This window comes from Ambystoma mexicanum, chromosome 2p (assembly GCF_040938575.1).
Source record: "Ambystoma mexicanum isolate Mex_15411 chromosome 2p, UKY_AmexF1_1, whole genome shotgun sequence".
In the NCBI taxonomy this organism is placed as follows: Eukaryota; Metazoa; Chordata; class Amphibia; order Caudata; family Ambystomatidae; genus Ambystoma; species Ambystoma mexicanum.
In genome coordinates this window covers 76,129,917-76,147,963 of record NC_090923.1, presented here as the reverse complement: position 1 = coordinate 76,147,963, position 18,047 = coordinate 76,129,917, and the positions used below count along the sequence as shown (strand labels likewise).

The 18,047-nt window shown below is 47.1% G+C and overlaps 1 protein-coding gene across 2 annotated transcripts in view; it reads right to left on the bottom strand.

Moving 5' to 3' along the window:
• Positions 1-18,047, bottom strand: part of LOC138566226 (laminin subunit beta-2-like) — a 594,957-nt gene that overhangs the window by 39,516 nt on the left and 537,394 nt on the right. The window lies entirely within an intron of this gene.

Sequence of the window (18,047 nt, the reverse complement as noted above, 5' to 3'; positions counted from 1 at the left end):
GTTAATTAGAGAGGATTTGGGTGAAGGAACGAGTTCTCAGGGAAGAAGTAGGGGAAGTTTGAATATACCTGTAGGTCCAGTCCCCTTAGCACCTCCAGAGCGTTTTGGGGGAGATGCCAAGAAATGCCAGATTTTCCTTACACAGTGTGAACTTCATTTCCTTTGTTGACCTGAAGCTTTTAATACAGATGCTTCTAAAATAGCTTTTATGCTGTCTTACCTTACTGGTGAGGCGGCAGCTTGGTCAGTATTATTAGTTGGTCAAGAGAATCCTATACTAAAGAACTTGTTAGCTTTCAAGTTAGAATTTAAAAAGATGTTTGACAGACGCCAATTATCTCAAGAAGTAGATGGAGAACTATTAGAGTTAAAACAGGGAACCAAAGATTTAGTGTCTTACATCACACAGTTCGGATCTTTAGTATTAGAGAGCAATTGGCCAGAAGAGAAGCAATCCTCTTTATTCTATAGAGGCTTGAAGGAGGAATTGAAAGATGCCTTATCTACAATTGTTAATAGACCCACTTAATGTGAGGATTTAATTAATCGTGTCATACAAATTGACTATAGATTAGGGGAACGCAAGGCTGAGCGTAGAAGAGGAGGAGTTGAGCAGCCCAGAGTTTTCCCTAGAGTTGATAAAGGAAGATTAGAATTTGTAAATAAAGAATTGAGAACTGGGAATGCAGAGAGAGTAAATAAAGTGAGAGGTCCTTTAACTAAGGAGGAGAAGGATAGGCGAAGACAGAATAATTTATGTTTATATTGTGGGAAATCAGGACACTTTGTTGGAAATTGCCCTTGGTGTCCAAAAACTTCTGCATCTACTAACAGCTCCAGAAATCAGCAAGTGGCAAATACACCCCAAGCAGCGGTACCACATATTACATTGAATGTATCCTTGTATATTAAAGAGGAATTAAAGGGAAGTGGTCCAGTAGTAATAGATTCAGGAGCCACTGGTAACTTCATGGATTGGAATGTGGTTAAAGATATGAATGTGCCTTACGTTGTAAAAAATATACCAGAGTATGTGAGAGCGGTGGATGGGTCTCAACTGACATCAGGTTTAATTACACACGAAACAATCCCATTGGAAATGGAAATTGGAGGACACTGGGAGGAAATTGTGTTTGAATTAATTAACACTCCACAGTTGAAAATAATTTTGGGAATGCCTTGGCTGACGTATCATAACCCTCAGATTGATTGGGGAAGAAGAGTGGTGAAATTGGATTCTGCTTTTTGTGTTACGAATTGTTGTAAAGAAGTAGTTCAGGAAAATGTTTCTAGTGGTAATTGTTCAGAAGTAGTGGAAGGTTTGGTGAATTTGGGAACTATAGTACATTCTATAGGGGCTTTAATGGGAGAATTACCAAAGTGTTACCATGATTTCAATGATGTGTTTAGTGAAAAGGAAGCTAATGAATTACCTCCTCATAGAGAGTATGACTGTAAAATTGATTTAGAACCAGGGGCCCACATTCCTTGCAGTCGCATCTATGCCTTAACAGAAAAAGAGAATCAACATTTGAAAGATTACATCCAAGAAAATTTGAATAAGGGGTTCATCAGGCACTCTCAATCGCCAGCAGCTTCTCCACTATTTTTTGTTCCCAAAAAGGAAGGCACTTTACGAACATGCATAGATTATAGGGCATTAAATAAGATAACAATTAAAAACAGATATCCTCTGCCCTTAATATCAGTAATGTTAGACCAGATTCAAGGAGCCTCAGTATTTACCAAACTAGATCTTCGTGGTGCATATCATTTGGTGCGAGTACGTCAAGGTGATGAATGGAAAACGGCATTTAGAACAAAATTTGGTCTTTTCGAATATCAAGTAATGCCATTCGGATTGTGTAACGCTCCCGCGGCCTTTCAATTTTTTATAAAGGAGGTATTAAGAGATTTTATTGACATCTTTGTAGGAGTATACATAGATTACATTCTCATTTATTCTAGGGATCTACTGCAACATGAAGAACATGTAAAGAAAGTGTTACAGCGACTAAGGGAGAATAAACTATTTGCTAAGTTAGAAAAGAGCCAATTTCATACCATGGAAGTGGAATTTTTAGGTTTTATGATTTCTCCCAAAGGTTTGGAAATGGATATGAAGAAAATTAAGGCAGTTGAACAGTGGCCAACTCCAACTTGTGTTAAAGATATCCAAAGCTTCCTGGGCTTTGCAAACTTTTACAGGAGATTCATCAAAAGTTTCTCTCAAACTGTTGCTCCTATCACCAAATTATTGAAGAAAGGATTGAAATTTGAGTGGAAAGATGAAGCGGATCATGCTTTCAAAACATTGAAGAACTGTTTTACATCTGGACCGATCTTATTACACCCAGATCCTTCACAACCATTTTCTGTGGAGGCAGATGCTTCTAATGTTGCAATTGGAGCAGTGCTTTCTCAACGGCATCCTGAAACTGGACAGTTGCATCCTGTGGCCTATCTATCTAAGAAATTGCTTCCAGCAGAAGTGAACTACACAATTACTGACAGAGAACTCCTGGCAACCAAGAGGGCATTTCAGGAATGGAGGCATTATCTGTTAGGAGCAAGATTCACAGTAACCGTTTTAACCGATCATAGAAATCTTCTGTTTTTGAAATCTGCTCGAACACTATCACCTCGACAACTTAGGTGGTCACTTTTCTTTTCAGAATACGATTTTGTGATAACATTCAAGCCTGGGCGGTTAAACGGTAAAGCAGATGCTTTATCGCGACAAGGATCTTCAGGAGAAGTTGAAAATCAATTATTACCAGAACCAGTGATTGCAGAAGAAAAATTTATTCTAAGTACTACAAAGGAAGAGAATCAGCTTCTTAAAAAGATTCAAAAGGAATTACCAGAAAATGAAATTCAATCTTGGTTAGCGGAAGATTCTGGAAGACATTTAATTGAAGGATTTCCATGTGTCCATTCTAAAATTTACCTTCCAAGCAAGGAACTGCAAAAGGAAATTATGCAATAATGTCATGAATCCAAGTTGGTGGGTCACCCTGGAATTCGTTAGACTATTGAACTGGTTGAAAGAAAGTTTTGGTGGAAATAAATGAAAAAGGATATTGAAGACTATGTGAAAACATGTGAAGTCTGTGCTCGAGTAAAGTCAGGAGGAGGAAAACCATCTGGGTTATTAAATCCGTTACCAGTACCCCCTAGTCCTTGGTTTACAATCTCTATGGATTATATTGTAGATCTTCCTAAAGATCAAAGTTACACTACAGTATTAGTAGTTGTGGATTTACTAACTAAAGCTTGGCATTTCATTCCCATGAAAGGAGAGGCTTCTGCAAGGAATCTGGCAAAAAGTTTTTCGCAAGAAGTGGTACGATTACATGGTCTACCAACACAAATTGTATCAGATCGAGGGTCTCAGTTCATTTCTAAGTTTTGGCGAGCTTTCTGTACAGATTTGGGAATTGAGGTAAAGCTTTCTTCAGGTTATCATCCACATACCAACGGCCAAACAGAGCGAGTAAATCAGGAGTTGGAAAAATATATTAGAGCTTTTTGGCAAGAAAGAGGAAGTTGGATAGATCTTCTTTGGCTAGCAGAGTTTAGTTATAACAATTCTGTCAAGGATTCTACTAAGTATTATCCATTTTTTAGCAATTATGGTTTCCACCCACGATTTTAAAAGAAGTGTTGCCATCTGAGTATTCCAATCCAGAGGTTGAGCAGCGATTGACTTGTATTACAGATGGTTTAGTGAAAGCTAAAGAAACTTTGGAAAAAAGTAAGTTAAGATTTAAGACATTTGCTGATAAGAAACGTCGTAAAGCACCACATTATCAGGTGGGTCAAAGGTTTGGCTGTCCACAAAAAACCTACGTTTAAAGGGAAGAACTAAATTTAGTCCGAGATTTATTGGTCCATTTGAAATAGAAAGAATAATAAATCCCGTAGCAATCAAACTGAAATTACCCGCAAGTATCAAAAGTGTCATGATCTCTGCTTCCAAAAGGTCAGGGTTTTCCCAACTCCCTTGGAAGCAGATCCATAACCCAGGTTCCGAGTGCCAACCAGTCCCAATTGGGACCTTTTGGACCCAGTCCTGGTGCCAGTGGCACCAGGCTCATAAATATGCCCAGTCCCAGCGCTGGAAGCGCCGGGCTCATAATGCTTGGGTGGACTTACCTGCAGCAGACCATGCTGCTTACTTGCCTGCCAGTTGAGCCTCTGACCCTCTTCTGTTTGGAACTACTTTTCCTGTTGGGTGGGGCAGGAGCCACTCCCTAGATTCAGAACACTGGAACTCTTCTGGAAAGCAGGAACTCTTTTCTTACCTAGGCGTGGCTGTGGAAGGAGACACCTAAGCACTACAGGAGGCTATTTAAACCACACCCGATGGATGAATCTTGCTTTGCGTTATTCTGCATCCTCTGCAGCAGAACGCTCATCGTGTCTTCTGCATCTGATCCTGGGCCTAAGGAAAAAGGCTTACCATCCTGAATCCAGTCTTCAGCAACACCTATAAAGACAAGAAAGAACAGGTTAGCATTACAGGCTTCAGTGACAGCTCTTCACTTACCTGGTCCATCGGCTGTCACCAACGCCTCGCGCTGCATTCCGGCATCTGAAAGACAAAGGCTTACCAACTCTTCGCACGCTCCGGAGGCCTTGGGCGCTGCATCCCGCATCTGAAAGACAAAACAAGGTGCGTTTAAAGACATTGGGGAACTTTAATACTCACGTGCCATTACTCCTTTCCACATCTAACCCAGTGGGTATTCCGGCACCCTGCAGCCGCTCCGAACTTGTACCTGCAAAATAAAAAGACAGTTAGAGCGCATCGTGAAGCAGGCAACAAGCGCTTACTTACGTGCTTCCAGGCGCTTCTATTCATCACACGGGCTCCATCTTCAACTCACTTCAGCCCGTCATCCGCCATCGCCGGAACCCTGCAAAACAAGAAACATCATTACTAAAGACTTAGAATTACTAGACATTAGAATTACTCGGAACTTACCGTTCGTGCAGTAAACGACGGACAGCAGTCCTCTGAAGTCAAGAGGCCTGCTCCCCTTATCCAGTGAAGAAACTGGTTACAGCACCCTGCCCCGAAGCAGATGGAGAGCACGGCGTTCACTTACCTAAGGTGAGAGCGTTAACCTTTGGGGTTCTACAGGAGAAGAGAAAGGGAAGAAGAGAGAGACATTCAATAACCCAGTTCCTTAATCCCATATTTTCTATCTGCAGACATCTTACCCTTCAAGTCAGACATACAGTGCACAGAGGTCCAGCCCAAAGAGCCAGCCGTGTGTTACACATCACCTTTGAAGATACGGTATACGCCCAGTCAAGACCGGCGTCTCTACGGGAATCAGGTGAGCGTTACAGAACGCAAAGCCTACCACAAAACTCCTGTCCAGGCGCTATGGAAACCTCGGATACCGACTAGCTAGCCCAGTTACTTGGGGAACTAAGGGCAGAAGTGCATGCAGCCCGTCAGGAAACGAACGCTCTAAGAAGGGAACTGATTATTTCCAAGGAACGAACAGATGATCTCGCTAGACAATTGCTACAGTCACAAACCGGACAGACCCCGTTACCCGCATCTGGGGGAAATCTTCCTTCTACATCCTCTATGAATCCAGTGCAGATCAACCTACCCGGGAATGTACCTCTGGCTCCGCCCGAACGATTTTCTGGTGACCCAAAGAGGTTTGCAGTATTTATCAATCAGTGCCGGTTGCATTTCTTATGCCGGCCAGCAGCCTTTCCAACTGATCAAGCTAAAGTAGCTTTCGTGCTTTCGTACCTTAGTGGCAATGCGGCATACTGGTCGATCCCTCTAGTAAATCAAGATGATCCGGTCCTCCATGATTTTCAAGCTTTTCAGCTCAGTATGGAAAAACTGTTCGCAAGACATTCACATGGGCAGGCCTTGGACAATGAGCTTCTTTCGTTGCGACAAGGTAATCAAGACCTTTTGGCTTATATTGCGTCTTTCAACAGACTAATAGTGGAAACTCAATGGCCTGAGGACAAAAGGATTACGCTGTTTTATAGAGGTCTACGTGGAGAGCTCAAAGATGTGTTAGCCCAAGTAGTGAATCCCCCACAAGATTGTTCGGACTATATAGACTTAGTCATTCAAATAGATCACAGACTGCAGAACAGGAAGGCCGATCGTTCCAAGTTTGATGCTCGAGTATTTTCCAAACCGCCAACTCCTTCCAAAGGAGTAGACTCCGGGGAACCCATGCAAATAGGGGGTCTGAAAGGTCCTCTAACACAAAAGGAGTGGGAAAGGAGAAAACAGTTGCAATTATGCCTCTATTGCGGAATCTCAGGGCACTTTCTTCGAGACTGTCCGGTGAAACCTGCCAAGAAGGCAGTAGGAGCTGCAGTTACCAAAGTTACAAACTCGGAGCAGGGAAACGACCTCGCCCGACAAGAATAGAGGTCCTCTTGCCGAGCGTGAAAACCAGTTCCGTGACCTCGCATTTCGTGATACCTATGGTCCTCATTAGCCCTGATAATCCGGATCGATTACATGCAATTGAAGCTTACGTCGACAGCGGTGCCATCGGCAATTATGTGGATCATGAAATGGTTTTGAGGATGAATCTAACTCTTTGTCCCGAGGCTGTAAAGGACGTCATTACTATGGTGGATGGTACGGAGATAGCCTCCGGGCCAGTAACGCATACCACTCAAGAGGTGACGCTAGTAAGTCAAGATGGACACCATGAGAAGATCGTGTTCGATGTGATCAAGGCCCCTCAGTTTCAGATTATTCTCGGAATACCTTGGTTAGAGAAACACAATCCTCTGATCGATTGGCGAGCAAGAACGGTCCAGTTTCCAGAATGTGTCTCTACTTGTCACCCTCCACCTGGTGGTGCACTGGCAGCAATTTCTTCAGAGACTCCCCAGTTACCTCCCGAATACCTAGAATACCAAGATGTTTTCCGGAAGGATCAGGCTAACTCTCTACCTCCTCATAGGTTTTATGACTGCCAGATAGACCTGATACCTGGATCTACTCCTCCTTGTAGTAGAATTTATGCCCTCACCGAGCCTGAGAACCTTCACCTTCGACAATACCTGGATCAATACCTGGCAAATGGGTTTATTCGTCCTTCCAAGTCCCCTGCTTCTTCAGCTTTGTTCTTCGTTCCAAAAAAGGAAGGAGACCTTAGAACTTGTATAGATTATCGCTCCCTGAACCAGATCACCGTTAAGAATAGATATCCGTTACCTTTGATCCCTGAACTCCTGGACCAAGTCAGAAAAGCATGCATATATACAAAGCTGGATCTTAGAGGAGCTTACCACTTGGTACAAGTAAAAGAGGGCGATGAATGGAAGACGGCCTTCCGCACCAAGTATGGGCTATTTGAATATCAGGTCATGCCCTTCGGACTTTGCAATGCCCCGGCCGCCTTTCAATATTTTATGAACGATGTCCTCAGAGAGCTCATAGATGTGTGTGTTGTCGTTTACATTGACGACATCCTTGTTTATTCTTCATCGGAATCTGAACATCGAAAACACGTGAAAATGGTCCTCGAAAGATTGCGTCAACACAAACTTTTCGCTAAGTTGGAAAAATGTGTTTTCAACGTGACTGAAGTTGAATTCTTGGGATTCATATTATCACCTGGCGGAGTGCGTATGGATTCAAAGAAGGTCGATGCAGTTCTCAAATGGCCATCACCATCCTCCGTAAAAGGTGTGCAAAGCATGTTAGGCTTCGCTAACTTTTACCGCAGGTTTATCCCCGAATTCTCTCGAATAGTCCAGCCCATCACTGCCTTGTTAAAGAAAAACAAACGTTTTGAAAGGTCTACCGAGGCGGAACAAGCTTTCCAGGATTTGAAGACTAAATTTATCTCTGCACCAATCTTAAAACACCCTCGCCCCGAACTCCCCTACATCGTGGAAACTGATGCTTCAAGCCTTGCCATGGGGGCAGTGCTATCACAAAAGGACCCGGTAACCAATCAGTTGCATCCCGTGGCATTTTGGTCCCGCAAATTCTCGCCTCCTGAAATCAATTACACGATTACTGACAAGGAACTTCTGGCTATCAAGTCTGCCTTTAAGGCTTGGCGGCATTATCTGCTGGGGGCCCGACACACCGTTACTGTGATTACGGATCACCGAAACCTGCAATATTTGAAAACCGCAAAAGCCCAATCCTCTAAACAACTCCGTTGGGCATTATTCTTTGCCGAGTTTGACTTCATAATTACCTATCGACCTGGTACAAAGAACGGTAAAGCTGATGCCCTTTCTCGGATGGGAGTGGAAGAACACTTGATCAACCCTAAACCTGTACCAATCATTCCCGAACAAAGAATTCTGGGTGTAATCGCCACAGAATCCATAGAGGAAGTTAAGGATAAAGCCAGGCAACTTGTAACTCCAGCGGACATACAGAATTGGCATCTGCAGGGAAAGGACTTTGCAGTAAAGGACAACTTATTGTATTTCCAAGAACGATTATACCTACCCAGCACAGATTTACAGAAAAAAGTAATCTCTTGTTATCACGATTCTTTAATGGAAGGACATCCCGGTATGGCCAAGACCTCAGAAAAGATCAAGCGCTACTTCTGGTGGCCGTCTTGGAAAAAAGATATCAGAGACTTTATAATGTCCTGTGGAGTATGCGCCCAAAAGAAGAGTCAAAAGGAAAGACCAGCAGGCCTCTTACGCCCTATTGACATCCCACCTCGCCCTTGGCATACGCTTTCTATGGACTTCATCACCGATCTACCTCCATGCTACGGATAAAATACGATTCTAGTAATCGAGGACTTATTCTACAAGATGGCGCATTTCATTCCGCTCAAAGGCTTGCAAACAGCAGCAACTCTGGCCCGAGAATTTCTCGAAAACATCGTCCGACTGCACGGTTTTCCTTCGGTTCTAATTTCGGATCGAGGAAGTCAATTTATTTCTCATTTTTGGCGAAGTTGCTGTCGGTCGGCTCAAATTGATGTGAGACTATCGACCAGTCACCACCCTCAGACCGACGGACAAACCGAGAGGACCAATCAAACTCTGGAACAGTATTTACGCTGCATGCTGCAACAAACTGAAAAAACTTGGAAAGACATCCTTTGGATAGCCGAATATGCCTACAATAACTCTGTCCATTCGGGAACTGGGAAAACCCCGTTTTTTCTTTTGTACGGCAGTCACCCTCGAACCTCGGAGTTGGATTCCCTCCAAGATCTTGAAACACCAGCAGTAGACTACCTGCATTCTACAATCACCCAAGCCTTTAAGGAAGCTGTTTCTCACCTTCAAAGGGCTAAAGAACAATACAAGAAAGGAGCAGATCAACATCGGAAGGAAGCCCCTCAATATCAAGTAAGGGATCAAGTCTGGTTATCCACCAAATATCTACCTCTAAAAGGGCCACGCACATTCAACCCAAGATACCTTGGTCCCTATTCCATCACTACCATAGTAAACCCGGTAGCGGTCAAGTTGGACTTGGCCCCGCACATGAAGATACATCCGGTCTTTCACGTCTCTCTATTAAAACCCGTGCAACCTCAAACCCGACTAACTAAATCTCCGAAACCAATCCTAGTTGATGGAGAACTCGAGTTTGAAGTCAAAAGCATTCTGGACTCCAAGATCTCCAAATCTAAACTATTTTACCTAATTGACTGGAAAGGCTACGGGCCCCAAGAGAGATCCTGGGAACCTGCTGAATATGTCCACGCTCCTTGCCTAATCAAAAGATTTCACCGAACATTTCCTGACAAGCCAAAACCCCCGGAGAAGCCCGGTTTGGGAGGGGCCTTGAGGGGGGGTACTGTCATGATCTCTGCTTCCAAAAGGTCAGGGTTTTCCCAACTCCCTTGGAAGCAGATCCATAACCCAGGTTCCGAGTGCCAACCAGTCCCAATTGGGACCTTTTGGACCCAGTCCTGGCGCCAGTGGCACCAGGCTCATAAATATGCCCAGTCCCAGCGCTGGAAGCGCCGGGCTCATAATGCTTGGGTGGACTTACCTGCAGCAGACCATGCTGCTTACTTGCCTGCCAGTTGAGCCTCTGATCCTCTTCTGTTTGGAACTACTTTTCCTGTTGGGTGGGGCAGGAGCCACTCCCTAGATTCAGAACACTGGAACTCTTCTGGAAAGCAGGAACTCTTTTCTTACCTAGGCGTGGATGTGGAAGGAGACACCTAAGCACTACAGGAGGCTATTTAAACCACACCCGATGGATGAATCTTGCTTTGCGTTATTCTGCATCCTCTGCAGCAGAACGCTCATCGTGTCTTCTGCATCTGATCCTGGGCCTAAGGAAAAAGGCTTACCATCCTGAATCCAGTCTTCAGCAACACCTATAAAGACAAGAAAGAACAGGTTAGCATTACGGGCTTCAGTGACAGCTCTTCACTTACCTGGTCCATCGGCTGTCACCAACGCCTCGCGCTGCATTCCGGCATCTGAAAGACAAAGGCTTACCAACTCTTCGCACGCTCCGGAGGCCTTCGGCGCTGCATCCCGCATCTGAAAGACAAAACAAGGTGCGTTTAAAGACATTGGGGAACTTTAATACTCACGTGCCATTACTCCTTTCCACATCTAACCCAGTGGGTATTCCGGCACCCTGCAGCCGCTCCGAACTTGTACCTGAAAAATAAAAAGACAGTTAGAGCGCATCGTGAAGCAGGCAACAAGCGCTTACTTACGTGCTTCCAGGCGCTTCTATTCATCACACGGGCTCCATCTTCAACTCACTTTAGCCTGTCATCCGCCATCGCCGGAACCCTGCAAAACAGGAAACATCATTACTAAAGACTTTAAAGACATTAGAATTACTCGAAACTTACCGTTCGTGCAGTAAACGACGGACAGCAGTCCTCTGAAGTCAAGAGGCCTGCTCCCCTTAGCCAGTGAAGAAACTGGTTACAGCACCCTGCCCCGAGGCAGATGGAGAGCACGGCGTTCACTTACCTAAGATGAGAGCGTTAACCTTTGGGGTTCTACAGGAGAAGAGAAAGGGAAGAAGAGAGAGACATTCAATAACCCAGTTCCTTAATCCCATATTTTCTATCTGCAGACATCTTACCCTTCAAGTCAGAAATACAGTGCACAGAGGTCTAGCCCAAAGAGCCAGCCGTGTGTTACACATCACCTTTGAAGATACGGTATACGCCCAGTCAAGACCGGCGTCTCTACGGGAATCAGGTGAGCGTTACAAAAAGTCACCCTACATTTCATGTCAGCTTAGTGAAACCTTGTGTGTTAGGAACTAGATTGGGAAAACCACCACCAGCAGTTTACACAGAGGAAAATGACGAAGAGTTTGAAGTTAAGAAAATCTTAGATTCCAGGATTGTTAGAGGTACCTTGCAGTATCTTACTGACTGGAAGGGATACGGTCCTGAGGAAAGATCTTGGGAGGATCAAGTAGATGTACATGCCCCTCAATTGATAAAACAGTTTCACAAAAGGTTCCCTGCTAAGCCAGGCCTTGGGACAGGGCTTTGAAGAGGGGGGTACTGTCAGGATTGGCTGGGTTAGTAACAGGAAGAGTAACAAGATTAACATTGTGCCTTCAGAGCTGGTTGGGTTAGTTTGGCTTTCAGAACCGGCTGGGTTAGTAACAGGAAGAGTTTGTACATAGAATTAACATTGTGCTTGCCCAAGTCAAGATGGAGCAAAAGAAACTTAATCTGATTGGTTAAAGGAACAATGATATGTTTGGTTTGCCTGATTGGTGGAGAGGACAATGGGTTTGATTCTTGGGAGGTGAGCAAGATTCTAAACTGCCTTTCATCCAGAGAAATTCGGTGGCTGGTTGTACATTAGTTAAGCTCCTTAAGTAAGGCATTTTCAGAGCTCAGAAAATCTACCAAAGAAGTAAGAATATCGTTTGCTGATCCAGTTTGAACAAGAAGTCATCAGGTGGGATCGTTCTTTTAAAGATTTTAAGATTGTCACAGTGAACTTTCATTTTCTTTTATAAGAAAACTTAAAGAGTTAACAAGTTTCAAATTCATTTGAGAAAAGAGACATTTACAGTTAAAGTTATTATAAGGAAAACAAGCTTGAAGATAGTGCGTAGGAGTTTAAAGTTTATTAACTGCGTGTAATGTTCTTCAAGACTGTTTAATGTGTGCGCGAGCTCGCAAGTCGTCGTATACGTGTTTTTGAAAGCGCGCGGGTATTCAGAGCGATAGAGCGCGTGCCCAAATGAATTGAGCGAGCGAATTTTAGCGCCTGTACATTTTTAACGTGAAAGACGTTTCATGAGAAAGCGCGTGTTGTTTTGCGATAGAGCGCGTGCCCAAAAGATTTGCGCGAGTGGATTTTAGCGCGTGTACATTTTTTACGTGAAAGACATCTCATGAGAAAGCGTTTGCTTGCGACCAAGTGTTGGTTTGCAATAGAGCGCGAGTCCATTTTAACCAGCGCGTGTTATTTTTTATCGCGTTTACGTATTTTTTCACGCGCGCGGGTTTTGTAAAGAATCGCGTGTTTATTTTAAACGCGAGGACAATTCTTCACGTCTTCTGATTTCACGTGTTTATCGCACACGCTTATTAAGGGAGAAACTATACGTTCTTTGTGTAAATAAGGAAACAATTCACACGCAGAAGGAAAGCAGTATTCCAGGAAGTTAAAGAATATTATTTAATGTAATTTATGCAAATGGAATTCAGTACTTCAGAGAAAGACTGCAATTTATGAAAGCATTGAAAACTACATAAGGTTAAAAGAACTTTGAAGCAAGAAGAATATCTAGTTCTGAAAAGGTGTTGCAAAGGCCATCACTTTAGGATTCTAAAGAGACTTGAGTGGCTTGAACTATATGCACAACACAAGATATATTTACAAGATATTCCACACAGATTACTAGCCTGTAAGTCTTTTACTGAGGTTTAAGAGGTAAAGAGTTTAGAGTTTATTTAGAATAATTTTAGAAAAGAAGTTTTTCTTATCATATAAGTAACCAGGTGTATTTGTTTACCACAGATACCAGAGCCTACCAGACGGTTGCAGGGCTGCAGTGTCTCTGTTGTTATTTTCTACAAATTCCCCTTTCCCTTTCTTGGGGTTTTCAGCTCAGCTTATATTTAAGGGTTGAGAGGTGAACTCCTGGTGAGGGTCTGTGGGGCCAGCATCAGCTCCTGTGGAATTCAGTCAAGCCGGACCCTGACAGGCACGGGGTGATCGGTCATCACCTGCCCCTTCTCCGTCGATGTTCCCCAGTCCGAAGTGTCTCCTTCCCCCAGGACCGCACACGGGCGCACAAGCCCTCATGCTGAGCTGCGACTCACTTCTATTCTGATGCACTGACCCCTGGGGTTGGGGTCCAGGGCTTTCTGGTTTGCTTGTACGTCACACGGACCTTCGATGTCGTAGCATGCAGGGTGTCCTTGGTGACCCGCGGTCTGGGCCCACCAGTCTGGCAGGCAGGGTGGCTCTTGTTCCGCTGTGTTCTGCTGGCACTGTGCCGGGAGGTGACCACCTCACTGTGGGTCGGCCCACCTTTGTTCTTGTTGTTACAGTGCCCCTTCCTTGTCCGGCTGGCATCGCTGCTGGATTTCGCGTCACCGGTGCATAGTGGGAGCCGCCCTTTCGGATCACCTGACAGCATCTAATGCCCCTTCCTCGGATTTGGGGGCCCCATGCGCTGTTCAGCTCTGCAGCACCCAGAACACTGGATGTCCCGGTACTCACAATTGTGACCCGTGAGTGGCGTGAGGGTGAAGGTCCCATATTGGCCATGGTGAGACCATGGTTGGTGCTGGGTCGATGCCAGACTTCAATGGTACAGGGCAGTCATTGGTGCACAGTCATTCGTCCCTTCCACGTAGTGCAACCTACTCAGGTGCCCTGTGCTCGGAATAACGCTGTGGTGCTGGCGGATTTCTACTGGCCCGCTGCTAGTGTCGACATGGCATACGTGATCGCTCACATTCCTCTGGACTGAATGGCCTCATCCCGACCTGCCCAGGGCACCACTTCTTCATGGGAGTGTCACGGCCAACCTCCACTCCTTGGTCCTCAGATGATCCAGTGGGGACTTACGTGGCAAGATGTCGAGGCCCCTTGCAGGGCGGGCACAGAGTCTTCCTTGTTGGCTTGTCCTCTCACTCGATGGTACTGTTATCCCGGTGTACAATGCCCAGGGCGTAGGACAGTGAAGCAACCCGGAGTACACTGCACAGGGCGTGGGATGCTGAAATGTTCCTACTCGGGTTCTGATGAGCATGAGGGAGGAAGTCCCCGGTTGGGCACACCATGGCTATCCAGTTGCCACCTATGGTGTACTCAAGTCATTTCTTCTTCAGGCAGGAGCACGCACCTGTGGCAGTGCAACACTCCTGACTGGATGAGGCTGTGGGACACTCGTGGCAGGGCGATGCTGGTAATGAGGCGCTGAGAGTGGAGTGGGCAGCCACATGTTTATTGTTCAGATCCTCTCGCATTGGAGGCATGGAGCACTTCTTTATTGGCTCCACTAGGCTGGGCTCATTGACAGGGTCTTTGGTTTTCCAGGGGTCCCGCGCTGGGTGCTTCTGCGCGACACCGCCTCCAGGCCTGGGTCCTCTTGAGCTTCCTGCGGTGCCGGTTGTAGCCTGGTTCTCGGAGCTCGCCTCCTACACTGCTATCGGCCCCGGGATGGTGCCGGGGAGCTTTGGCGGTGTCACGTCACCTGACAGTGTCACCGCGAGCCGGGGAACCCACCTCCCAGCTTCTTCTCCCAAACGGAGCGCCCTGTACAGTTCACCGCCGGGCCCAAGATTTGTAGAGGGCCCTGCACACCGTCATTAATGCTCTGACATGGGGCAAGATGTCACTACACCTTCTCTTCTCCAGGCAGGAGTGCGCACGCATGCTAGCGGGTCACTTGTAATAGGGCAGTGCTGGTAGTGTGGCGCTGGGAGTGGTGTGGGCAGCCCCATGCCTGTTGATCAGCTCTCACATGCAGGAACAGTATCCACACTGCTGGTCCCAGGATGTGACACCCCTGCCCCTCTCACCATTACTGGTGTCATGGATAGCATGTCAGGCGAGGCAGACACTTTTCCAGCAGTCACCAGTTTTTTTTCTCTTTTTGTTGTGGAAATGGTTGTGGGTGATCCAGCACAGCGTGGAGGGTGGGGGCAAACTCCTCCTCATTTTCCTCGCTCTGATGAGGAGTACTTGGTGTTTCACCCAGGGAGGGCTGCAGGTGAAATAGCCGCAGCTCCCACTCGGAGCACAGCAGCAATGCTCCCGGCAGGAGCACCATTTTTGAATTTTTTTTTACATTTTTTTGTTGCGACCGCCGGGCCCGGGATTCTTGTGGGGGTCCGGCGCCCGCACCACACGAGGCAGCACCGCCGCCCGCAGGCCGGAGACCCATCCGGCGTTGGCCCGAGGCGAGAGCAGCCGATCCTGCTGCCCGGCATCCCGGGACCTGGATGAGGGCTGCGGGCGCCACTCACCCGCCTTGTCGGGCCCTTCTTCTCCCCCGCAGGAGATCGCTACTGTCGCAGCCTGGGTCTTGCAGGCCCTCCCTCTCCGCAGCACGGCGGGGCTTGGACGTCCCCTCCTCCTCGCGGCAGCGGAAGCCGCCAGGCATTTCCGTTTTTCTTTTTTTTTTTATGTGGCGGCGGGCGCCGCAGCGGTTGGGCTGGCTCCCACCCCATCAGCAAGCCAGATACCACCGGGGCAGGATGGCTCCCTCCTTGGCTGCACAAGCACCCAGCTCCCAGAGGGCCGCGGCCAGGGAGGACCCACCTGTGAATTTCTTTCCAGAGGTCTTCCCTTCGTCTCACTCTGCCCGGGGCCAAGGCAGCACAACCCGTTGGCTCTCGGCGAGATGCCGCCGGGGCTCCGTCGGCAGTTTTTCGGTGCAGCATCATGCCGCGGGGCGGGATGTGGGCTGGATCCTCCCCTCTCGGGGCCGCACCAACCTTGATCTTACGGCGGAATGCTGCGGGGGTGTGTGCGCCTCACTGCGGGGTGGCCCGGGCCCACATTGCTCACGCCGCGGCGGTGGGGCGCAGGCCAAACTGGACCCGCAGTGGGGTCGAACGCTCTTCTCCCCCCCCCACCACTCACTGGCAGTAGGGGCGGGCACGTGGACTCGTGGTCTTCGTCGCCATTGTTGGGGGTCGCCTGCCATGGTCATCCGGCAGGCGCCACTGGGTGCTATCTCTGTTAGCACAACACAGTCCCACTATGTGTGGGGGTTGGGGCCTGCCCTGGGCATCCGGCAGGGCCCCCGGTGCTATGGGGCATCAGCACCATGAAGTGGGGTCACAGCCTGCCAGGCCTCTGACCGTGCGGACATCGGCTGCCATCCTGGCATGCGGGTCCCACGGCATCAGAGCGTGCAGGCCTGTGCCACCATGTGTAGGCCTGAGGCCTACATCGATAATGAGACACAGACTCAGTCGTTCCACTTTGGGAGTCTGCAGCCGCTCTGTCTCACGTGCCTGCAGGAGCTCCTTTTATTAGCTTGGGTCATGACACAGTCATGGCCCCTCTTAAAGGGGCAATACACGTGGGAGGGACACATCCCCTTAAAGGGGCAATGCACATTGGGAGGATCACCCATAACACTTGCCAAGTCATCGAAACAGAAAAAGTGCAGTCGGTTTCTGGCATGATTAAAACACTATGCAAATGATCTCAATTCATTATAGGTTTTTTGTATGTGGGTATCTTAAAACTCTGACTTCATTGCTATATTCTGACCATGCCCAAAAAAAAATGGCACGTGGTAATGTCTAAACGAACCATTCACAACGGAACACACATGCGAAAACATATGTCGATTTCCTACTGTCAGGATGAGAAAACAGTAGATTTATTTATTTTTAATTGGTTATGTATAACGCGCTTAATACCAAGAGGTTTCTAAAGGCGGAACCGGGGATCGAACCTGTGTTGCTCTGTGTAGTTTTGCTTCCAAGGTCAGCGCGATGCCCCTGAGCTATCCACCCAAGGCGTTAGATGCACTTTTTTGCCGCTTAAGCAGGCGTGTGCTGCTTCTGACATTACACATTTGTTTTTTAGGGAGATGAAGAGTAACAGTAAAGCAGCATATTGCAATTCACTGTATGGCTCAAAGTTGACATTAATCGCCATTTAGCACGCCACTGCACTCCTTTGAAATTCGGTTGCACCACATGCGGTAGTAACGACTCAATACTACCACAGTAAGCAGAGGTGAGATATCCACTTACAATCTGGCACCTTTTGCACATAGTGGTTAATCGTGTGATGCGGTAAAACGGACAGTAGTCCCGAATATCATTACCGCAATAGTTATAATGGCGCCCTAATTATAAACCAAAGGCGCAAAAGAGGGGCGAGTACAGTTAGCCCTTGTTATCTCTTTCTTTAAGAGTTTTTCTATAGTTACGCTTGGCAATGTCTCCACCCAGCCAGCATTGCCACCGTCCGTGCAGTATTATCCCACCCTTGCGGAATTACCATGCCCATGCGGCAACCAAAGGGCGGTTCCTCACCAATTGCAAACAATTCCAGCATTTACGACCACCTAAAATAGGAAGAAATCACTTCAAGCGCCACCATAGCCACAGCAGGAGGTGGCAGTGCGCATCCACCCTCAGCCAAAGATGAAGATGGTCTGTCCCAAGCTCCAGGAAACAATGGCATTGCGCGCACCTTGTTCCGGTGAAGAGCGCGCACGTCTCACTTCTCCGCTGCTCACTTCCTGGAAATAATAGCGTGAGTGCACCGGTTCCAGGCGGAGGCGGATGGACTGGGCCCTCTTCAGAGGGTAGAATTCACCGCTCTGTGTCTGATGCATGCTTCTCTCTATGCATGCTGGGTTTTTATCCCATGTCACATGTTATAAAGCGGAAGCTAGCTGGGAAGCAGCACAGCACTGCACACAGGTTCAGGGTAAATGCCCAATTGATTTGTTTCCAGTGCCCTAAACAAGAGGAAATACCCAGTAATGGCCCGTTTGGAGGTTGTGGCTAAGCCTTTAGGCTAATTGTACTGAAGTGAGCATGAGGTTGTAATTGGGGGGCGACATGCTGTGAAGCACACCATGGGGTGTGATACACAGACAC